This window comes from Marmota monax, unplaced genomic scaffold (genome assembly GCF_021218885.2).
Source record: "Marmota monax isolate L192 unplaced genomic scaffold, Marmota_monax_Labrador192_F-V1.1 WCK01_AAM20220418_F8-fsc00145, whole genome shotgun sequence".
NCBI classification, from domain to species: Eukaryota; Metazoa; Chordata; class Mammalia; order Rodentia; family Sciuridae; genus Marmota; species Marmota monax.
The window spans coordinates 3,043,048-3,067,654 of record NW_026695201.1 but is presented as its reverse complement, the minus strand read 5'-3'; the positions used below and the strand labels follow the sequence as shown (position 1 = coordinate 3,067,654).

The 24,607-nt window shown below is 41.8% G+C and overlaps 2 long non-coding RNA genes across 6 annotated transcripts in view; one reads left to right on the top strand and one right to left on the bottom strand.

Annotated features, from left to right (window-relative positions):
- Window positions 1-24,607, top strand: part of LOC124082571 (uncharacterized) — a 149,560-nt gene that overhangs the window by 4,598 nt on the left and 120,355 nt on the right. Inside the window, exons 1-2 of one of the 4 annotated variants that reach the window (XR_009225371.1) lie at window positions 19,545-20,102; window positions 20,393-20,490. The exons of the other annotated variants lie outside the window; for them this stretch is intronic. This is a non-coding gene — a long non-coding RNA (uncharacterized LOC124082571). Of the gene's footprint in view, window positions 1-19,544; window positions 20,103-20,392; window positions 20,491-24,607 lie in introns of those variants that run through there. 4 annotated transcript variants of the gene reach the window in all.
- LOC131423613 (uncharacterized) lies at window positions 5,689-22,862 on the bottom strand. Of its 2 annotated transcripts, none has more exons than XR_009225375.1 (3): window positions 22,751-22,862; window positions 11,932-12,008; window positions 5,689-5,975 (listed from the first exon to the last, which is right to left on the bottom strand). It is a non-coding gene; the product is annotated as an uncharacterized LOC131423613 (long non-coding RNA). The 2 variants fall into 2 exon arrangements; XR_009225376.1 differs by lacking the exon at window positions 22,751-22,862 and adding an exon at window positions 15,319-15,425.

Sequence of the window (24,607 nt, the reverse complement as noted above, 5' to 3'; positions counted from 1 at the left end):
TATTTAATAACTGGTCATGGAATAGGAAGAGAACAATTAGAACACAGGCTTTACCTATCAGAACGGTATCTATAAAGGAATAATGGAGCTCCCTCGTCTGTTGGATGCACGTTGGCCTTGGGTGTAGAGGTTCTGAAATGGGATGGGTGTGGCCAGATCACCTTGGGCATTTTAATATAGGTCTTTCCACAAGATGGCACTGATAGCTTTTTGTTGTTTCCCTCTCTCTTTTTCTATCTTGTTGAATAATGTGTGATTTGTCTATGGTTACAGAACGTTCCATAACTGAGGTCTCACAATTACTAGTTGATTTTTTTTTTTTTTGTACTTTTCACAATTTCACCGTGAGGGCACTTACAGTCATTCCAGGAGTGCACTGAAACTGTAAGCTCGGATGTCAGGTGCTGCTCCTTTCCACCAGATGTTATCATTATGAGAGCTGAAGATGGGGAAGGAGTTGGAGATCAGATTTTGATTTCTGAAAAGCCATTCAACAAAGGCAGGGGAGAGCAGAATGGGGGGTGGCACTCAGGTGAGAGCCACTTTTGCCCTGAAGACCGTTTCAGTGGACTCTCCTACTTCTCTTCGTGCTATCCTGAGCTCAGATGAGTCTCAGCCCAACTGGCACTTTGATTTCAGACCCCAAGCAGAGGATCCAGTGAACCTGTAACTGAACTTCTTACCCACAAGACTGTGACATAATAAATGGATATTTCTTTAGCCACTGTTTGTGGCAATTTGTTATGCATCAATAGAAAACTTTTCCAGATGCCCTTATATACTGACTTTATTTTCTTATCTTTAATATGCTGGTTACAATAGTAAATAGCCCTAAATCGCCATATTATTTCCCATCTCTTTGCTTTGTCTTAAGTTTTCTAATCCCTAAAACAATAGAATACATAGGTTTGTTTTCCAGTGCAGGTGAAAAACAAAAACAAAAACAGAATCAATGAAGCTCAGAGATTGTCAGTTTCTTTTAGCCAACTTCCCAGACTCCTAGCTGTTCCCCCAATCGTGTTTTGGAGGTATGATCTACAATTGGCATCACGTGGGAACATGTGAGAAATGCAAAATCTCAGAGCCCATCCCAGACCCGTGTGTTCCCCAGGTGGTTTGTATGCACACCAACATCTGAGAAGTTCTCCGGTAAGACTGGGAACCCCACAGCTCTTTTTCCTCTTCTTCTTGATGGTCATTGATAGTACCCCAAACATGGCCTGGTCACAGAGCTGATGACCTGGAGATCCCCAGGTGTCTTCTCTCTGGTGCTGAGATGCTTTGGCTGAGCGGGACTGTGGCAGAAGAGCCCATCAGTAGAGGGAGAGGTCTGAAAACCACCTAATTGGCCTGGATGGAAGCCCAAGGACAATTAGAAACACCTGACCGTCCCTGATTAGAACAATCTATTGGCTCTACCTACTGGTTAGAGAGATGTCCAAGAAAAACACGCGTAAATGTACATGTGCCTTTCCTGTTTTTGTTCCAAGGAAGGGCTTGGTTCCTCGGTTTCCTTTCTGGAGGAATGCTCGAAATATCACTCCCTACTCTTTCCACCTTTTCCAGGCATAGCAGAAACTGCCCTGGTCATTGTCCTCCATTGTAAGTGCCTCCATCTTCCCTGCAGTTTGGGGGAAAGAGGAAGGAGCCGCAGACGGCCTCCTGCCACACCATCTTCTCCTCTCTGCTCCGTAGCTGACCTTCTCACCCAGTTGCCATCCTTCCAGAATTTCTCCAGGACTGCTCACCTCTGTGGATCTCTGGTCTGGTCCCCTCCATTCCGGCCTCTACCCATTTCTCTTCTGTGCAGCCTGCGGACTTCATAGAGCACAGATCTTAATTTTCCAATTCTTTTGTACTCCTTATTGTCTTTAAGAGAAAACCCTTATGGGTTTGTGTTTATGGGCTGGCATACAAAGCCCTCTGGGTTGACGTCTTACTTTTCTCGTAAGCCTCATCTCTTTCCTCTGCAACAATACATGTCCCCATCACACTGAGCAATATCAGGGTTGTCTGATAAACAGAGCTGTATCACATACCTTTGCCCATGCAGTGCCCTTCACCTGCCCTATGCTTATCTTTTTAAAAAAATATTTATTTTTTAGTTGTAGGTAGAGACACAATATCTTTATTTCATTTTTTTTTTTAACGTGGTGCTGAGGATTGAACCCAGTGCCTCATGCGTGCTAGGCAAGCTTTCTACCACTGAACCACAACCCCAGCCCCCTGTGCTTATCTTTACCTTCCAGAAATATCTCACCTTCCTCAAGGTACACTGTGGGACCAAAACACTTTTCTAGGAAGACTTCTCTGCTCTCTAACATATATGTTTTGTGATTCTGTTTTTGTATTGCTATTGGAACATGTATTCTATCACATATCTAAAACATTTAAAGCTCTTATTTCTGTATTATACAAATAATGTATGTTTGTTGCAAAAGCATGAAGATACATTTACATAAAAAAAATTGGCATCACGTGGAAACATGTGAGAAATGCCAAATCTCAGAGCCCATCCCAGACCCGAGGGATCTCTAGGTGGTTTGTATGCACGCCAACATCTGAGAAATTCTCGGGTAAGACTGGGAACCCCTCAGTTCTTTTTCCTCTTCTTCTTGATGGTCATTGGTAGCACCCCAAACATGGCCTGGTCACAGGCCATGACATTGAATTAGGAAAAAAGAAGTGCTCTGTGTTTTTCAGGTATGGAGGAAAGCAGGATAGAAACACGAGGTCCACCTGTTGGATGTGCTGCTTAGCAAAATCCTAGGTGATATGTGGGAGACCAACCTTGCATGTGACTGAATCATACTCCCCAGCTGGGTGCTGAGGTGCTTAGTCACAGAAAAGTGGCAGAGCTTTCCCTACCCTTCTTGGGTTCGAGGGTCGGTGTCTGGTGCATGGGTGTGTCTTGCTACAGCCCCATGGGTGAAGCTACGCTCACCTGTTCCTTTGTAATATGACACCCTGCCCTGTTTAGGATAGAATTTTCCATGGAAGTGCCTTGTGTGTGTCCCCTTCTCTTACTGTGCCCTTGGGTGTGGCCTACCCAGGTGTCAGTCAATCTGCTGACAGTGGACATCATGAAGATAGACTCAGCCCCCTGAAACCTGACCCCTTGCCTCATTTGAATAGCTTCTCCTCAATAAAAGGGGTCAGTGCGTGCTCTTGCGCTCTCTCTCTCTTTCTGCAGACCCTTAAGGTCAGAGGAGCCATCACAGCGACCCCAGAGAAAAAGGTATTTATGTCTCTTGTGGGGTTATTTTGCACAGCCCAGTTAGCACAGTTCAACTGGAGTGACCCCCTGAGCCTTTTAGTTGTGAGAACAGAAACCCGGCAGTGATCTTAGCCTGCAATGCTTAAATGATGAGCTCTGAAAGGCCTTATCTGGGAGCTAGTCTACTGTAAATCTCAAGAACTTCTGGAGACTTCTCACCAATGATCTCAGTCTGCATCACTAATGGGAGGAGTTCTCAAGAAATTCACCTGGATGCTGTTTTGACCTTCTTCTCTGAGATCTCCCATGAGTGTCTCTTATGGGCACTCAAAATAAACGGTGAAGGGGATTTTTGGAATTATTGCACTGAGCATCTTCTCTGTGGTGCAGAGAACTTAGAGATTAATGGCCCTGATGGTAAATTTACGGGGGAGACCATTCACCTAAAGATAACCACGTTTTGGTACACCACCTTTCAATGTATCTGTGTGTATGTGTGCATATATATATATCTATATATATATATGAATAATGTACATATAAAACTCCCTTTAATGTGCTCTCTCTGTCTATATAGCTATATACATCTCTCCCCTCTGGATCCTGGAAGGTTTAATGAACTTGCTTTTCAACTTTTGAGAGCAAGGATTCCTAGCACTCACTTGATGACACCCTGGAGTGTCTTCATTTATCTCAGGGGGTGCCTTGAAATTCACAAAACAAGATTAATTTAAATTCATTTTCATTTAAAAAAGTAAACAGACATTATATAGTAATTACAGGTACAAGTGTGTGTGTTGAAATCAAACTAATAAATGCTTGCCTTAGAGAGAAATCAAGAGGGTGGGGGTGGGGTTGGAAGGGACTATAAAGGTGGGTTAGTCTGAATCTTTTCTAAAACATCCCTGCTCTCCCCTGACTTCCAGGTTGGTGTTTCCCCCAAACCGATCATGTCTCTCGAACTGGGAGTCAGGAATGTTGTAAATGAAAGCTTCCACTCCGCAGATCTGTCTTCTCTACCTCCCACAGTGCCTGGCGTATGGCAGACCCTCAGGAAACGTGTTTTGATTGGTTCTGTGTTGGGGCAGGATGTAGTGGTGGTGACTGGGAAAGGTGCCGACACAGGAGAGTCCCAGCTTTGCAAGACTGGGCGACATGACATATCTGCAGAGATAGTGGTGCAGGTAGTCATCTAGTTGAGTTACAGGAGAATATAGAGTCCAAGGGGAGACAACCAAGAGGAGAAGGTCAGGGGCTGAGAGGTTGCTGGCCATAGGTGTCTGGCCAGAGGCATCTGAAGTTGCCTTCCTATCAACAATTCATGTGAATCCCCAAAAAGTTTGATAACTAATATCAAGATGTATGAGCATCTGTGACTTAACTGTTGAGGGTGCAGTCCCAAGACTGTAAATGCTGTGAGGAATTCTGAGGTTTGCATGAGACCAGTTATCTTTGAAGCAAAAGAGCTGGTGGTGGGTTCAAATCCTGACACTGTCATTTAAAACTACATTACCCGGAACACATTGCTTTATACCTTAATGCCTCTCTCTTGAAAGTGGAGATAATCCTAGTGCCAACCTCATAGAGTTGTGAGGATTAAATGAGTTAATCCACACAAAGTGCTTTGAACAGTGCTTGGCAGAATGAGGGATCAATAAGCACTGGCTATTGTTACCGTCATCATCAGGATCATCATCACAGAAGGATCTATACATTTGGAAGGGCTGATTAGTAACTGTTTCTCTTAAAGAGTGTACTAATGGCTCTTTCTGATCCCAGGGAATAGATTTGGAACTCCTCCTGCTGTCCTCTAGGTTGGGGTAGGAACATCGTTTGCTAGAACTGGAAAGTCAGGCAGAGGGTTAATTATATAGCAAGAAAGCAAACAGAACAGAACCAAAAGCCACCACATGCAAATTGAGTTCTCAGCGAATCCCCTTGTTGCCCTTTATTGGATATTCTGCTGCATGGGGGAAAATAGTGCAAACAAACCTGGATTATTAGAACCACACTGGTAGCAAGGGAAGAATGTGTCTTTTGGCACAGAGTTTTATGGCCTATGAGTCCTTGAAGGCAAGATATCATGAATCAAATGCATTCATCATTATCCACGACTATTGATGAAAAACCCCAACCTCTTCAGGAGAAAATGACTGATCGGAAGAGAGCCTCTGAGACCATTAAAACACATTCCTGATTCTCTTTATTTTAGTGAAAAACTAAATTTACCTATATCCTCAAATGGGAAAGACAAATCAAGTCTAACATTTGATCTTAGCAAAATTCAAATACTGGGTTTGAAATGCCAGTAATTCTGTTTAATTCTTTTTTCTCTTGTGCAAATATGGGAGAATCTTCATTGTATGATCATTCAGATGTTCAAACAGTTATTTAGGATGGAAAAGTTTGCAAATTCCTACAGAATTTATTTCTTGAATTGCTATGACCATAACAGATACAAGGTTGATGAATCGGAGTCATTTATTTGAAATTCATGATTCTCTAAAGACCTTTGGTCAGAAAAGACATTTATTTCACAGGAACATAGAAAGATGGTGAGAGAAAAACTCGTGTTTTATGTGGTATTGGGGATTGACTCCAGGGGAATACTATCACTGAGCTACATCCCCAGTTTTTTTATTTTTTATTTTTTATTTTGAGACAACGTCTCACTAAGTTGCTGAAGCTGGTTTCGAACTTGTCATCCCCCTGCTTCAGCCTCTGGAGTTGTTGAGATTGCAGGCATGTGCCACTGTTCCTGGAAAAAACATTTTTTTTTAATGGTTAGTTTTGTTTTATAGTGTTTTTCATTTCAAGACTGAAGTAGTCTTAGTTTTTCTGGTCTTTGTGTTTTTTTTAAAACTCTACACACCCTCAATCCAATTAACAAATATATTCCAAATTTGCCTGGATGAACAAAATACTGCATTACATATACTTGATTTGGAATACAGAAAAAAGCCTGAAAGTTACATTTTGGCACTGTAGGAGATTATTAAAGCAATGATCCTAATGGATCATACCTCCTAGTATTCACATCCTAATATATTCCCCTACCATTGGGCTCAGGGCATATTACTCTGGCTAATATGACATAAAATAAAGTTGATGAAAACAGAGGCTTGATAAGCACTTGCACATTGGGGCTTGTCATACTGGAACCCAGAAACCACAACAGTGTGAAGAATCCTGGAATTAAATACCATGTGGCTGGAAGGGACAGCTGAGCCCAATCCCTAAGGATGTCCCAGATATATGCAGGTGCATAAATGATCCTAGGCATGACCATCAGATGAATGATAATGATAATGATAATTCAGAGAGTTGCAAGAAATAAATTTTGTTAAGATATTGTTTAATCTCAGGAATGAAAGCTGACATAAAATTGATACCCAGCACGGTATGCTGCTATAACAAAAATCTCAACTCTGTGACATTGACTTTAGGTCAGAAAGGCTGGCAGAGGGTGTAGGGGCAGCAACTAGAGTGTTAGCAGAGCCTGGTGACTTGAAAGGAAACTAGAGGCTGATAAAGGGCAAGTCACATTTTATAGTACAACTATTGGCAATACTGTCACCTCAGAAGCTGGGAAAATAGAAAGTGAGCTTAATGAATGTTCCTGAGGATTTGGCTTAAGGAAATATCCATTTAGAACACTGAAGAGGTCAAATAGTTTTTAAAAACTTTTATATAGTAGGATATAAGAAGACATAGATAAACCAAAGATCTATTCAATTTTAAGCAGAATTTAAAGTAAGTATGGAGGATTCAGGATGTGATAAATTGGGAAATAAAACGTTTTTCACATTTCCAGACTCTCCGACTGGCAAAAGATTTTTTCAGGTGAGAAATGTCCTCGGGGACCAGGAATGACCTGTAATCCCAATGACTCAAGAGGCTGAGGCAGGAGGATCACATGTTTGAGGCCAGCCTCAGCAAAATAGGGAGACTGTATCTCAAAATAAAAATAAAAAGGGTTGGGGAAGTAACTCAGTGGTGGAGTGCCCTGGGTTCAATTCAATCCCCAGTACTGTAACAGATTATTAAAGCAATGACCCTAATGGATCATACCAGTACTGGGGCGGGGAGAAGAAATATTTTCAGGGTACAAATCACATCACTGCTCTGGCAAAAAGACTCTGTTACTACTCCAGAAGGACTTAAACTGATATCCACTAGTCTCCCCTTGATACACAAAAGGGCTTCTAAGAATTTAAAGAGTATTTTTTGCATAGCACCTTGACATGCTGACGAAGCAGAGGCTTGTCTTAGAAATGATTGTGGGTATAGCTTTTGTTTAATGTAGTGGGCTATAACCTGGTATGTAGAAAACCCACCAAGTTTATAAGGTAATTGGATCGGTTTAGACTAAATGGTGCACAGGGAGATTCAAAATTCAAAGAGGAAGTAAGCTGAGAAAATGACCTAGCTGCAAATACAATCTGTTTTTATTATTTATTTTAAAAGGGAAATTTTTTTAAAATACCTTCATTTTATTTTTTATGTGGTGCTAAGGATCAAACTGAGGGCCGCACACATGCAAAGCGAGTGCTCTACCGCTCAGCCACAACCCAACCCCATTATTTTTTATTTATTTATTTTTGGGATTGAACAGAGGGGCTGAATCTAGGTTTGGTTGTGAGACTTGCTGTAGTCAGTGACTGCACATGTGAGAGAAGCCAAAGACTGAAAAATGCTTGTACTTGGGGCTTGTCCTCTTGCAAGTGGCCTTGAGATCACCTAATATGAAAAGCCTGTTAGGAAAGACCACATGGAGAGAGAGACTCTGTTGCTTCAAGCTGTTCCTGTTTAACCTTGTCATGAGCTACACATAGCTTTGTGTATGGGCTCATGCAAGATCAAGGGAAAGATGGCCCAAATGACCCAAAGCATCATGAGACAATAAAATGTTGTTTTAGCTGGGTGCAGCGGAGCTTGCCTATAATCCCAGCAGCTCTGGAGGCTGAGGCAGGGGGAAAATAGGATTGCAAGTTCAAAGCCAGCCTCAGCAACTTAGTGAAGCTATTCAGCAAGAGCCCATCTCTTAAAAAAAAAAAAAAAAAAAAGAGCTGGGGATGTGGCTCAGTGCTTCAGTGCCCCTGTGTTCAATCCCTAATATATATAAAAAAAATTGTTTTAAGCCATTAGTTTTGGGGTAGTTTATTATGCAACAGATTTAGCTGTCCACTGTCAAGCATCTATTTATATCTAATAAATGGGAGAATAGGGGCTGCTGTACACTTGGGTATCTGGATGACTGAAATTCCCTGTCTTTTAACAGCTTTGTGTAAATGATGAATAATTGATAGAGGAGTAAAGAATGTGTTAGAGGGTCCTAGAGCTAAATAATGGAAAAATCTCCGATGAATGTGTGGTAGAATAGAATGAGATCAGACTAGGAAACAGGAGACATGGGGCAAGTTCTCATTCTACAAGTCAATTTTGAGCAAGTCACCTAACTTCTCAAGTCCTTGTTTTTCTAATTGCGAAATGGGGCTTACATTGTCTATTTTTATGGGGTTACTATTAGGATTAACTGACAGAATGTGTAAAAACACGCTGTGCAATCCCTGGTACACAGTCATTGTTCTCCGTGTATTGATCTCTTTCTACTTGAGTTTGCTCGGTTCACCAAGCAACATTTCATGGAAGAGTCCATCGGGACATTGGTCTTGAGGCTCCATGGAACAGCAAGTTCAGGATCAGTTGAAAACTGGGCCCATGATCACAGGGTTAGGGACCAGTAAACCAAATCCAGAGAGAGGGCAAAAATTCTGCCTTGATTTGTCTTTGGGCCTCTCACCTCTGTGTGTGTGTGTGTGTGTGTGTGTGTGTTTTGTCTTATAAATACATTGTATCCTGTTTCAGTCTTTGGAATACTTGCCCAAAGAATTCGTCCTCAGTCTCATTTCCTCATAGTCCTACTGAAGAATCTTGTTTTATAAATTTTTTGTTAAAATATGAATTCTATCCAGAAGTAGCATCAGTGACATGTCCCTGGCTGTTATGATGTGGATCTGGAATGTCCACCAAAAGCCAATGTGTTAATGGTTTGGTCCCCAATATAGCCATGTTCAGAGGCAGGGATTTTGGGAAGTGATTGGATCATGAGGGCTCTGACCTCATCAGTGGGGTGTGTTCTGAGGGACTAAATCTTGTCCCTGCTCCCTCCCTCTCTCCTTCCTGGCTGCGATGAACTGGAAAGCTTTCCTCCAGCATACCTTCTGCCATGATGTTCTGCCCCACAGCAGGCCCAAAGTAAGGAGCCAGCAGACCACCAACTGAAAGCTCTGAAACTGTAAGCCATCATACATCTTCCCTCCTTTGCTTTGTTCTTCTCAGGATCTTGGGTTGCAGAGATGCAAAGCTGACTACCACGTTGGCATAACCCAAGCCATAGAAAGGAAGATGTCACTTTGGTGAGGAAATGGTGATCTTAACTTCCCGTCTCTGACGTGGCCGAGTGGGCAAAGGCAATGTTTTTCACTCAGGTGGGGCAATCTCAAAAGAGGAAGCAGAGGACCCAGTTGGGCACTGCACTAAGGAAATTTCCAGAACTGGGTGCAAGAGGAGCTTGTGGCCAGCCGGAAGGCATCATGGGTGCCAGTGAGGTGCCTGTTTTAGTCTGTGCCCATTTGAATAGCGCCGACCTCCCAGCTAGTTTGTAATAGCCAGAAATGATCACTCTGGTGCATTGGGAGAAGTGTTAATTAGCCCTGAAACATAAAATGCTCGGAGAAGAAGAAAAGTTGGAGATATTCCAGGACAGAGAATAAGAAATTTCCCTTAGGTGACTATTCCTTTCAGAAGGGAATTGAGAAGTGAATCCATCCATTATTAACACTCTCAAAGTGTGGACGACCAATGGGACTCTGGAGGGGCCCTTTATCAATGTACTCTTTGCCCCTGATGTCCTCGCTGATTTTCTGGTGGTCTAGGATGGAAGTCTTTGGTTTCCTCCGGTTGGGTTTCCTGTTTGAACTTCCATTTGTTAGTGATTTTGATGAATCTGTCACTGGGCTAGGTATTTTATACGTATTTATTTATTTAAATCCTCACAACTGCCTTACATTGGAAATATTATTTCTTCCACTTTATAAATGGTTTTTGACTTAGAGATTCGGAAGCAGGTCTGCTTGACTTCAAGGATTTCATTCATTTCCTGCAACATGGCGGTAGGCGGAAGGGCTGCTTCAGGGCCTTTAACTCAAGAACAGCCACATCAGTCTTTGGGATAACAAGACTGTTTGCTGAGGGGGTCCTGATGTTACTTCCTCATGTAGTACTACTGATCAAAAAGCACCTAGTAAAGACTTCTTACAGCCAGGACTGCTTAAGTTCTGAACTAATCGGTGGTTAATTTGTTTATTCTTAATTTTGCCAGGGATGGAAACCAGGAACTTGCACATGCCAAGCAAGCGCTCAGCTACACTTCCAGGCCCTGGCTCTTGCTTTTTCTAAAGGGCAGTATTGCTCTATCAAATCATAGAGTCATCATTTTGGTGGACTTTTCATTTCAATGCTTCTATAAACAATAGTTCTACATCTTTTTTTGACTAATATTTTCTATGAGGTACAGGCTGGATTTAGGTACACAATTATTTTCTTGATTATGTTCGACTCTATGCTGTGTTGGAAAAATCAGGAAATCTGAGACTGTGTATAAATTTAACAGATCTTTCTTTGGTCTTTGTGCATGGTAACAAGTAATGAACTGGTGTGTCATCAGAGCTTGTCAGGAAATAGTTCATACAAACAGAATAGCTTAATCAAAGGAATAATATACAAAGGTATAGGTAGGGTGGGAAAAAAAGTAGTACTTTGGGCCAACCATAGCAGGAAGACACTGCAAACCTACCAGCCCCAAGTGATCAAAGGAAGTGAAGGATTCCTGGAATCCAGAGAGTGTAACTCTAGGAGGAATGCTGTCAGACTTGAGCTATGCCCTTTGGTTAAAGAGTGCAGCTAAACATGGTAGCCTGGCAGGGAGAGAGCTGGAGGGACAGGGACTTTAACCTTCTACTTCCCATCCTCTAATCTTGCATTGGTGCCTCCCATAGGCTGAATTCCTCTAGAAAGGAGAGGGCAAGGGATCTTATTGATGTATCTCCTGTAAGTCAGCCTCCTGAGACTCAGAGCAAGCTGAAGAATGCCAGAAATTGAACTGGGAGGGTAAAGCTGAGTATTAATGCAGCCTGGATACAAGATTGGGTAACTAATGCTTATGCACTCTCTGAACTTAAGACCCCAAGGAGCATTCCTGGGAATGGTCTGACAATGGATCAGATAATAATTCTAGTCTTTACAAAGCTGAACCGTGTTCTGTCTCTGCTTCTTCCAGTTCTTTTAAAATTGTATCTTAATGATTTAAAACAATTTGTTCATGAGCTAGCTACATGCACCCCTATTCTAAGAAGTACAAAAATAACTATTCTCTATGCTGGTGATATGATTTTATTGTCACTAACCAAAAATGTCCTCTTTATGTTACTAGAAAATAGAGTGGCTTGAATTCAAACTTTCTAAATCCCCAATCGTCAGTTTTGGCAGATAATATTTGCAATTAAATTGGCTTATATGTAATGATTATATATAGCCAGATAACTCTTTCAGCTGCTTAGGGGTACATTTTGCAACAATTTTTCTTTGATAGTTTCACAGAAAAGGATGACACTTAAAAATAGGCATTTCTTGCCAAGTGTGGTAGCACATACCTGTAAATCCAGCTACTCAGGAGGCTGATGCAGGAGGATTGCAAGTTTGAGGCCAGTTTGGGCAACTTCATGAGACCCTGTCTCAAAATAAACAGCAACAACAACAATAAAATGTCTGGGGATGTAGCTCAGTGGTAAACTGCCCCTGAGTTCACAATCTATTATCCAAAAGAAAAAACAAACAAACAAAAAAAACCGGGACATTTCTTGAGTGCACTGGGAAGTGATTAAGTGATTTAGGATGCACATTCCTGACTAGACTTTGCTTTTTATAATCCAGCATCTGTTTGGTCTATGAGAACCATAGCATCCATAATTGTAAAATCCAAAGTGCAGGATTTTATACCATTAGTGCAGCATCCTAGCATCCTATTGAATCTTGAATGAGAATCATAACTGTACTGTGGATATATTTTCATCACAACCACCTGTGTGCATGGCTTGGGAGCAAAAAGGCAACAGGAGAGCAAATTGCAATGATTCTTGGATGGCTACTCAGAAACTACAGGGGCTGAGTTTCCATTTTGGAGTGAATATACCACTCAGGCTGATTTATTCAATATCAGACAATAAAAGAAGACTCTCATGAACTCACCAGCTAGATGTTTTTTTTTTAAGTTTTGTTTTGATCTTATTTTATTTGTGATCTCTGCAACGAGGCAACTCAACTTATCAAGAATCAGAAACCCTTTCTTGGCAGGATAAAGGCAAATGAGCAAGGCATTTTTTTTTATAAACCCCTTGTAGAACTGCATTCACCTTTAGGAGAACTTGGATTCAGCAAGCTTTGAGAGCATAGGTATAGTGTCTTATCTAGGAGAAACATGAGTGGTATACCCATGCAGTTTTCCCGTAGTGTCAGCCCCCAAACCTACTCAGAATAGCTTGTGACTTCTTAGAGGTGCTGGAATACAATTTCACAAATGCTCTTTGTCAGGGGGATTAGTAAAATCTATTCAAAAAAAATTTTTTTTAAATTCGGATCAAAACATACAGCATTTGTACTTTGTTAGTAAGTGTTGACTTAATGAAAGCATGACGGATGAACTTTGTAGCTTTGATTCAGTTTTTCCTCACAGCTCTTTGGAGGGCAGAGTTTTCAGGCAGCTGTCTGAAGGGAAGCCTTGGTCTTGCTGGCAGACCTTCTGTTGAAGACCTCCACCTGGAGGAGGGAGACCAGCTATTTGGGTCTTGGTTAGAAGCCTTCATTTTCTTTAGAGGAGGCAAACCTACTCCTGATGGGCTGGTTTTTAATTTGTATTAACTATCCTTCCTTAGCAACATGGATGTCATGCAGTTTGTACTCTTTGTCAAATATTAACATTTGAACATGTCGAAATATTAACATTTGAACATGTCGGCCGCCCAATACCTATTAAAATCTTTTTTTTTTTTCAAATTTGTGATACTGGAGATTAAATTTAAGTGTGCTCTACTACTGAGCTACATCCCTACCCTTTTTAATTTTTTTTTATTTTGAGACAGGGTCTAAGTTGCCCAGGCTGGCCTTGAACTTGGAATCCTATGTCTTAGCTTCCTGAAGCGCTGAGATGTCACGGGTATGCCACCATATCTAGATGCCTAAAATCTTAGAGGGGGAAGCCATTCTGATTGATACCTAAGGGAAATATTGTTCTTTTGTTATTCTAGGGCAGCATTGTCCAATAGAATTTTCTGTGATGGTGGAAATGTTCTGTAATTGTGTTAACCAAAAGAGTAGTCACTGGCTATGTATGGCTATAGGGCATATGAAATGTGGCTATTAGAACAATATTTAAATTATTTCTTTATTTGAAAATTTTTAATTATTTTAAAATTAAATTCTATTTAATTAATTCTAACTAATTAATTGACGTTTAAATAGCCTTTTATAGTAGTGGAGACCATTTTTGACAGCAAAACTTTACATATTCTAAGTTTTATCCCTGGATCCAGTTAGACAATCCCTTCTTTGGTTTTCAAAAGAATGGTGCTGCCAGTTGCGTGGGTGAGTGCCTGTAATCTCAGTGACTCTGGAGGTTGAGGCAGAAGGATCACAACTTCAAGGCTAGCTCGGGCAACTTAGCAAGACCCTGCCTCAAAATAAAAAAAATAAAAGGACTGGTGATGTTGCTCAATGCCCCTGGATTTCATACTCAATACCCAAACAAACAAACAAGCAAACGAATAAAAACAAGGAATAGTGCTTATTCCTAGTGAATTGCAGGTTTCTCTTTTTATCATTAATGGTGGTTTTAAAACACATTCTCACATTCTTGGACACTCCTCCATGAAAAAATGGAGACTAGTTGCACTTCCTTTGAATATAGGTACGTCTTCGAGGCTGTTTCTAGTAAATAGAATGTGGCAGAAGTGATGCTGTGTGACTTTTGAGGCTAGCTCATAAAAAGTGATAAAGCCTGCCCGGCTCTCTCCCTCTCAGCCTGAGCAGCCATGTACAACCTCTGCAGCTCTATGCTACCAGGCTAGAGGCACGTGGAGTGGCCACTGGAGATAGCAGGAGAGGACCAGTTGTTCCAGCTCCAGCTGTTTGAGGCTTCCAGGCTTGGGTTCCATATTATTCCAGACCCAGTTACCATCTGACTGCAGCACTGTAAGAAACCCTAGGGGAGAACTGCTTAGCTGAGTAGGGTCAATTCCCATTGAGATAACAATGAATAATTGTTATCATTTCAAGCCGCTATTTTGAGGTTTCTGTGCAGCTATAGATAACTGGAACCCTTCTGTGTGAAAGGGTGCTGCGGGAAATAGTTCCCTGGCATAATCATCGTTGGGGGGTTTGAGCACCAAGTCTTCTACATCAGTTTCTGTTGGATTTTAATATCAGGAAGAGCTGTATTTTCTTGATCAACCAATAAGCTTTTGCTTTGATAGTTTTTGCTTTGGTTTCTAGGAACCTCAAAGCTGAATTTACCCTACCTTTGAAAGTAAACAGGAGCACAGGAAACTTATTTCTGTGTTGAGTCTTCCCTTGGCTTTATCTTACTCTTCCTGACCTTTTTTTCTTCTAAAAAAAAATATCTCACAGCTCAGAGGTAGAGCGCTTGCCTAGCACGTGTGAGGCACTGGGTTCGTTTCTGAGCACCACATATGAATAAATGAATAAAATAAAGGTCCATCAATAAATAAAAGAATTTTAAAACAAACAAACCAATCTCACTGTAGTATACATATTATCAGACCACTTCAGAAAATAAATGCAAGTAATGTTGGACCCTTGCTGAATCAATGTGGTACTTAACAATGATTGCCAGGTTAGTTCTGGTATTTTATGATTCTCCAATGGCTTTAATTTATAAGAGGAGATCTGAGAAGTGAAGTTCAACTATCTAAGTGAACAGAGATAGCAAAGAGCAAGAGCTCAGCCTGGGTGAAGCTCTGTCTTACCATTCATCCACTGGTAGGATACCCACTGGTCAGATGGCCTGTCTGCCTCTCCCCTACCCCCTCCTTTCTTCTCTTCTCCCTTTTTCTCTGTTGTAACCAAAAGACCTGACAAGAACAATTTTAGAAGAGGAAAGGTTGATTTGATTCTCATGGTTTTAGAGGTCTTAGTCCATGAGAGACCTGGGTCTGAGGTCATGGCGGAAGGGTGTGGCAGAGGAAAGCATTTCAGGATGTGGTACTAGGACGGGAGAGAAAATGAGGGAGTGGGAAGGGAGTGTTGAGAGAGCTGTCCTCTTATCAAGGACAATATATACCGTAAAGATGTGCCCAATGATCCACCTCCTCCAGCCATACCCTACCTGCCTGTAGTTGCCACCCAGTTAATTTCTGTCAGGGGATTAATACACTGATTAGGTTAAAACTCTCCTAACCCAATCACTTCACCTCTAAAATTTCTTGCATTGTCTCACACATGAGTTTTTTTTTTTTTGGGGGGGTGGGTGGGGGGTGGGAGATTACCTAATATCTAAACCATAACAGGTGTTCTATCTTGCTCAGGCTGATCTTGAACTCATGATCTTTCTGCTTCAGCCTCCTGAGGAGTTAGGGTTACTAGCAAGTGTTACTGGGCCTGGCTCAGGTAGTGTGTTAGTCAGCTTTCCATCACTGTGTCAAAGGAGGTAGGGAGGTGTTAGGGAGAAAAATTAATCAAATTATGTTTTTATGTCTATTAAAAATATGCCACAATGAAGTCAACCATTCTATATAAATAATACGCACCAGTAAAAAATACCTGAGATAAATGTGAGGCAAACATGATGATACCTGATAAAAAGTGAGGCAAGATTTATTTTGGCTTGTGGATTTGAAGGTCTCAGTCCCAGGTCACTTGGCCCCATGGCTTTAGACCTCTGGAAAGGCAGAGGATCATGGTGGACAGCACATGGTAGAGCAGAGCTGCTCACCTCATAGCAGCTGGGAAGCAAAGAGAAATTGAGGAAGGGGCCAGGGGCAAGATACAACCTTCAGGGACATGCCTCCAGTCACCTCCATTGGGGCCCCACATCCTAAGATTTCCACCAATGGGAGACCAGGTCTTCCTCACATGAGTCTTTGGGGGACATTCCAGATGCAGATTGTGTTAGGCGTTGGTTGCTGTGACCCAAATACCTGACAGGAACAACTATTTTGGCTCATGGTTTCAGAAGTTTAGTGTATGGTGGGTTGATTCCATTGCTCTGGGCCCAAGAAGAGGCAGCACACCATGGAAGAAGGGTGTGGCAGAGAAGAGCTCCTAGCTCATGGCAGCTAGGAAAGAGGGGGGGGGGAGAGAGAGAGAGAGAGAGAGAGAGAGAGAGAGAGGTGTGTAAGGGGCAGGAGGGAAGGTGATCCCTTCCGGGGTACGCCTCCAGTGACCACCTCCATCAGCCACATGCCACATGTCTACAGTTATCACCCAGTCAGTCCATTCACACTGGGATAACTGATTAGGTCACAGCTGTCACAATCTCATAATTTACTTCCAAACATTTCTGCATCAATGCAGGAGCTCTGGGGGACACTTCATATCCAAATCACAATACAAGCTATTACAGGCAGTGATTCTTTACCAATTTTGAGCCTGGTTGCTTGGGGGATGGGATAGTAGTAGAAAAATAAGACCCAGCTGAGGAATTGAATTTCAAGATTGTGACTGGTAGGGATCGTAAGTATGTTTAAATACAAAATAACATAGATCATAAAAGAGGTACAAATTAAGCCTTGTGAATATTCTGAGGAGTTAGAGATCACTTCTAACTGGGGGATCCCAAAGGCTTCAGGCAAGTGTGATACTGAGCAAGGCCTGGAAGGGTAGATAAGCTTTAATTGTGTGGACATGGGGAGAATATCAAGCAAAGGAAGAAGATTAACAGCAGTGAGTTTAATACTGGAAATTTTAAGCACGGTGGCATTTGGTGGGGAAGATATTTTGGGCAGTTGGGATTGTGACATATCTCCAGTTACACCATATGAATAGTTGCTTACTTTTCTGTTTATAGGTCTAGCTCCGTCCAGGGGTATGTGACCTGGAAATGTGGATGGGAAGCTCTGGGATGGAATAGAGAAGGCGGAGGAGGGGGGAGAGAGAAAAAGGCTAATTAAAACTTCCACATTGGGGCTGGGGATGTGGCTCAAGCGGTAGCGCGCTCGCCTGGCCTGCGTGCGGCCCGGGTTCGATCCTCAGCACCACATACAAAGATGTGTGTCCACCGAAAACTAAAAAATAAATATTGAAATTCTCTCTCACTCTCTCTTAAAAAAAAAAAAAAACTTCCACATAGCTGAGTGCTCAGAAAACTCAACACATGGGACTGTATTCTAGAGTTACTGCTTGAAACCTTTGATTAATGAATAGCTTTTAGACTTTGGTATGGAGGACAAAATTTCGGAAGAGATTCTACATCATTGCACAGCACTACAAACAGGGGACATTTTAGGATGTAGTAGCATGATTGGTTTCTTGTTAGACCGCCTTACATTTCTTAGAGCCTCTTTGTGACCACAGGAGGCTGGCATTGTGCAGAATAGTAAACCCAGCAAAACTTAAGACTGGGGCTCTGGCCTGGCATTGTGACCCATGCATGTAATCCCAGCTACTCAGGAGGCTGAGGCAGGAGGATCACAAGTTCAAAGCCAGCCTCAGCAATGTAGTGAGACCCTGTCTCAAAATTAAAAGAGCTGGGGATGTAGCTCAGTGGGAGAGGGCTCTTGGATTCCATGTCCATTACTAAAAAATGTCGGGGGTGTTGTAGGGATAGATATGTGGTTGTTTCCAGCAATTGATGGATTTGTTACAATTAGTAATAAGCAGCTCTCCTGAAATTCTGCAGTTGCCTCTTGAAATAGGCAAACCTCAGATCACATGGGTAGGATATTGCTAATGGGGTGAGAACTTTTCCGGGCCATTAAAACAAGTTCCTGTCACTTGCCTGTAAGTGAAAGTTTAAACAAACCTCCTTTCTCAGTTAGGAAGACCAGAATCAATATCTGAATCCAGCAAAATTCAATGTCACTTGGCATGTTTCTTCTGGGCACACAAAACCCACAGAAGGCAGGAGCCTAGGTTGATGACCAAGTGTCCTGACTCAGAATCGAACTTTCCACAGAGCATTTCCAACAGTGTAAATCACCAATAATTAGTTGCTATATTAACATTGCACAATGCTGTACAGCCTATCAATCATTTTCATATACATGTCTCATTTAATTCTCATAAAAACTCAATGAGGTGAATATTATTCTTCTACTTTTACAGAGGAGAAAACGGAGGCGCAGATAACTTAAGCAAATTGTCCCAGATCTCAGGGCAAGTGTTTATCAATGATGGGTTTACATCTGGTCTTAGGAGTCCAAGTCCATTTGTGCCCTTGGTCAAGGTGCAAAGATGAGAGGTAGGAGTGGGGACTGTAGGTGGAAGGGTCCATGCAGAGAAATGTGGGGCAAAATCTGGTCAATTAGGAATAGGCTGTCCCTACACAGCAACGGCCTTTTAACAGCCTTCTTTCTGCCTGGGAAAGTAATCAGGTGGAGGCAGAGACCTTCAGATCTGGAAGTGACCAAGGTTATTATAGGTTCAACATCTCCATTTTTCAGATGGGAAAGCTGCTGAGGTCCAGAGAGTTTAGGTGTCTTGCAGAGACACACTGCTGCCTGGGATGGTTTCCCAGTTTTCTGCTCTTACAGTGGAATTTCTACCACTACACATAGGTGTTCTTTCCTGCCTTTCTCTCTCTCCTTCTCTCTTTGACTAGGTAAAAATGTGTTTACAATGAAAGATAATTGGAAATTTCTTAGATAAGCAAACCAATATTAACATTTGCTACTATTCATTGTGCCACATTCTGTGCTAGATACTTCACATGCATGATTTTTTTTTTTTTATCTATAAGAACTCTGCAAATTCTATGTTATTATCTTGTTAAGACACTAGGACCAGGCACAAGGAGGGACTGGCTCAGGCAATATTGAGTTCATGATTTTCCCGCTGTGCAGTGGGGCCTCTGCAATAATTTATCACTTGTCCTAGAAAACCAAAATGTCTGAATTTTTTATATAGTCAAGTATCATTTTTTTGGAAATCATTAAAATTCAAATTGTCTGTGTTTATTCCTAGAACTATATCTGATTAAAAAGGGAGATAGGGGAGATGAATCAGTTATCGCCTTTAAACAGAGTCCTTAGAAGTCTTGATTAATACATATTTTTTTTATTGTGGAGGAAAACCAACATTTTTTAGAGCTATAATTCAAGTCATATGCTTAAGTAATTTTTTTTAAGAGAAGAAATAGTTTTTTATTTTCTTTCAACCCTGTTCCTCTGGAGTGGTAGGGGCAGAGTTCCAGGGGGGTACTTTCGTATTAATTAGTTTTTCCCTTCAAATTCAAATACCTTTCAGAGAGCTCAGCATATTCATCATTTATACCTCAGTTAGAGTTACTTTGATATGTGTGCTTTCCGCAGCATATGATATGTTTTCCAGAGAGAGAGAGAGAGAGAGAGAGAGAGAGAGAGAAAGTGTGTTGGGAGGGGGAGATACAGTTTTTTCACTTGGAAAACTTTGAGAAGAGGTCAAAGGATGTAGACCAAGAGGTTGGTAAGGGTCTTAGTAAAGATTCTCAATTTCTGTTTTTTTTCCCTCTGACCCTTAGTGTCTGTTCCTGGTCAGTGTATCCTGAAATCCTGAAGTGAAAAGGGGATTCAATTACTGGCTTCAAGTTCTCACGTTTGTCAGGCACTGTATGGAGGTATCATATGTCCTTCAGTATGATTCCAAACACTAGACTCCTGTCATTTGACTCATCTCTTGTTTTTAACCTACAAACTTAAGCTTGAATTCTGATATGCATCTGATTGCTGATGGCTCATTTTGGCATCTGAACCCTGTTGACTTTTCCCATTACTGGTCCCCTACCTATAATTCTTGGACTTGTTTTATTTATTTATTTGTTTGTTTATTTATTTATTTATTTATCTATCTATCTATTTATTTTTGCCTGGCTTCCCATTCTGGGTCTGGGATGTCTCATTGCATCAGTCATGCTGCAACAGCCAAGATTCAAACTCATCGATCATCCAGGTAAACAAGAGGACTGTTGCAGCACTTGACGATCTCACATCTTCATCTAGCATATGGTGAGATTCTCATGGTCTTTTTGAGTAGGGGGTTGATTTTACACATAGAGTTCAATAGTTCAGAACTATTTTGTAATGAAGGGACAATAACAGTTATTCTTTCCAGTTCTTAGGTTAACTATGACTTTATAAATTCTAACACACTATTCCAAGTTTATATTAAGTTCTGTGTTGTCTGGGAGTGAGGTCAGTCCATTTTTCCAAAGAAGACCAGACATACTCCTGTGACGCAGGATATTTGATACAATTCTCTTGGGTGATAATTTTTACTGCTTCTTCCTCATTCTAACAGTGAACAAAAGACAGTTTGCCCACTGAGCCTAGATTTTTGTAGTAACTTTATCAGTGTGAACTTCTAACTTATCTCATTAGGATGTTATTAAAGGAAGGAGACTTTTCACATCTAAGAGAGCTAATCCAAATCAAGATCCTCATTTGGGAAAGGCACTCAGTATCTTATCCCAGCAAAGTTGGTGCTTTGTCTTTCAGGTGTGTTGAGAGTACACAGTTATGGCTAGGTCTTGACAAATGAGTTCAGGATTTATTTCTTGTCATTTTCCAAGAATATATTGCTGCATCTGCGAAGTAAGATATGGTGGATTCTCAAATATCAGTTCTTTCAGACCATTGCTCTTAAGAATTCACATTGGGTTTATTTCTAGAATTATAACTGATTATGACAGAGAAGTCGATGAGTCAATGTCATCTCTTAGAAGCTCATGATGATTTTAAGGGCATAGTGTCAATCATACGTCTAACCAAAATCAAACAATTTCAGGTGTGGCTCTTAACTTAATGGATTTCCACGGTGGTAACACTTTATATAATTACTTGCAACTGCCTTTAGAGTGGTAGGGTTTGGTGGAGCTGGGAACACTGACCTCGGGAAGGATATGGGCCAATTCTTGGCAATCATGTGACTCATCAGCCGTTCCTTCCTGTCATTAGCTTGGCACGGACTGGATGATCCAAAGAGTTCTATTCCCGGTTCATGTCGAAATTCTCTGTTGTGCTTTGAAATCTTAAGTAATGATTTCCTTCCATTGTGCAACTCATGAAGTCTGATAAGGCAATGTGGGTGGCATTCTGTTCCTGAAAATCTCTCTGACAGAGGCCACCTATAGGTGTTCTAGAGTTGCTTGAGGAACGTTAATATTGGATAATGCCAGAGAGGGCAATGAAACACACCCTTGAGGAGCCGAGGCAGAGATGAGCAGGGGCAAATCTAAGAGGGATGCAGCAAGAACTTAAAGGATGCATCATGCAGACAACCAAGGTCAGGGAGAGCAGAAGGGAACACCCAGAAAACAGTCCCTGATAAAGCAATGTGGTAATTGGAAGTGTTTGTGGGGATGTGAAGGAAGACTCTGGAGGCCTCCAGGGTAAGATAAGGCAAGCAATCAACATGTCAAGGTAATTTGTTAGCAGTTCTGGCTTTAGGTGGAGGTGTATAAACCTGCCTGCTGTGATGAATGACGGCTGCTAATTTGAAGAAACTTGGCCACAGAAGCACAACAGCAAAGTGGAACTTACTTGGAACTGAGAAGACAGTCACCTATACCTATAAATGTCACATCTGCCCAATGAAGGTAGACCCTGATCACAATTCTCTGATGGAGACGCAGGACTGGGCATGGATTCCATAAAGCAGGGAGGGCATCTCCCAACTTTCCATGATCTTGCTGAGAAGTTTGTATGAACTAAGGTTCTCCCAAAAGCTGCAAAATGGGTATAAAGGCTTTCTTGTGTTTGGTACTGGGGATTGAACCCAGAGGTGCTCTACCACCGAGCTACATCCCCAGCCCTTTCTAATTTTTATTTTGACCGGGTCTCACTAAGTTGCTGAGGCTGGCCTTGGAATTCTGGCCTCAGCCTCCTTAGTGGCTGGGTTACAGGTGTGTATCTCACAGCTGGTAGTAGAAAGGCTTCTTAGTAGATTCATCTCACTTGATCTTAGCCAAAAGGCCGAGAAGCGATAGTAGATTCATCTCTACAGGCCAATCAGACATGAACCAGCCCTCCACATCCTCACGAACTCTGCACAACCCTTGCCACCTCTCGGAACTGTAATGACTGCGCTCTCTTCTCATTGATCTCACTGATTGTGCTTTACAATGCCACTGAGCCCAGACCAGCTGTTCACAACCCTAACCATCTCAATGATCCCACACCGATCACATGCCCCATACCACGTTGTTAATCTCACTCCTGACTTTGTATTTTTCTTACTTCCTGCTAAGCTCACACTGACAGCACCCACCTTCACCACGGCAGCGATTTCACATCCGCTCCTCACTGAGTGCAGCTGAGCTCACACAGCTGAACTCACTGATCATACAGTGTTGTGACACACCGGCTATTTGTCCACTCAGTGTCTACTTTTCTGCTTTTTTTTTTCCCAGAAATAATCTCTGGTTTTACTATGATGATGATGATACGTAAGCTACCAGACTGCCTGTCCTACCCTTCTCTGCTGTTACATTTGATGATGTGATTAAGTTTTGGCCAATGAAATTTGAGGAGAAGTTATTGCGTGGAACTTCTGGGAAGGTTCCTGGGGTCTTCATCTTTTGCTCTTAGTCTCACCATTCTTCTTCCACCTACTTTCAAAAACAGGTCTGAGAGTCAGGTCTCATCAGTTATCTTGTGACTTTGAGAATAGAAGCCACCTCATAAGAATGGTGGGGGTCATAAGTTAGAGTGTGGGGGGTCTGAGTCCTTGATAACTTCATAGGACTGCAATATCACCCTGAGCCTTCTATCGTTTGATTTCTTTTATGTGAGGAAATGAGCCCTTTGTTTTGCTTGAGCCACTGTATTTGGGTTTCTATTATGGTTTTGGGCAACTTTATGTGGCTGTGAACAAAATACCTGACAATAAGAACTTAGAGGAGGGAAAGTGTATTTGGGGTCCAAGGCTTCAGAGGTCTCAGTCTGCGGACGGGCAAATCCATTGCTCTGGGTCCAAAGTGAGGCAGAACCCCATATTAGAAGGGCTTGGTGAAGGGCAACTTTACCCTCATAGCAGGAAGGGGGAAGGGGCCCACAGGGAAGGCGAACCCTTCCAGGGAACTCCCCCAGAGACCCACCTTCTCCAGTTATACCCCATCTGCCTAGAGTTACCAGCCAGTCAATCCACTCAAACTAGGATGGACTGATTAGGTCACAGCTCTCACAATCCAATCACTTCACCTCTCAACATTCCTGCCTTAACACAAGAACTTGGGGGGACACCTCATATCTAAACGGTAACAGTTACTATGTATGAATCCGGTTCTTACTGACACAGCCCTCCCCTTTCTATGGAGCTCACACTGACTATGCATATGCTTATGATCCCCCTCGGCCAATGTGTGTGTATATTAGCAACTGACAGTCATGGTGCATAAATGAAATAACTGACTTATTTTTAAAAGCTAAGACGAGTCTCTGCATTTTCCTTTTGACTTATCCAGTTGTATAAAGCAGAAGGAATCAACTCTCTGAGGGACATAAATCACATTCTATAAATGTTAATGGGGAGAGGCTGAACTCAAACTCCCCAAGTTGTAGCCTGGAACCAATATTCAGATGGTGAAGAGAGATGCTGGGACCAGCGTTTCTTCCTTCTCTGGATCAACACCAAATCATGTTATAGAGATCACTTCTGCATCGTGGAGGTTGGGGTGCAGGAAGTCTAATGGGCAAACCTGTCCATTTTCTTTTATTTATTTTTTAGTTATAGGTGGACACAATATCTATATTTTATATTTATGTGGTGCTGAGGATCGAACCCAGTGCCTCACGCATGCTAGGCGAGCGCTCTACCAATGAGCCACAACCCCAGGCCCCAAACCCGTCCATTTTCTATGTAATGCAGAGTCTCCTCCACACAGTGCACCTCCTAAGGGAAAATACACTCAGCTTTCCTCACCTGCAGATTCTCCATCTGCAGATTCAATCAACAATAGGTCAAAAATATTTTTAAAAATTGCATCTGTATTGAATATGTGCAGGCTTTTGTTGTCATCACTCCCTAAACGATACAGTGTAACAACTATTTACATAGAATTTACATTGTATTAGGTATTATGAATAATCCAGAGAAGATTTAAAGTGTACAGCAGGATGAGCTTAG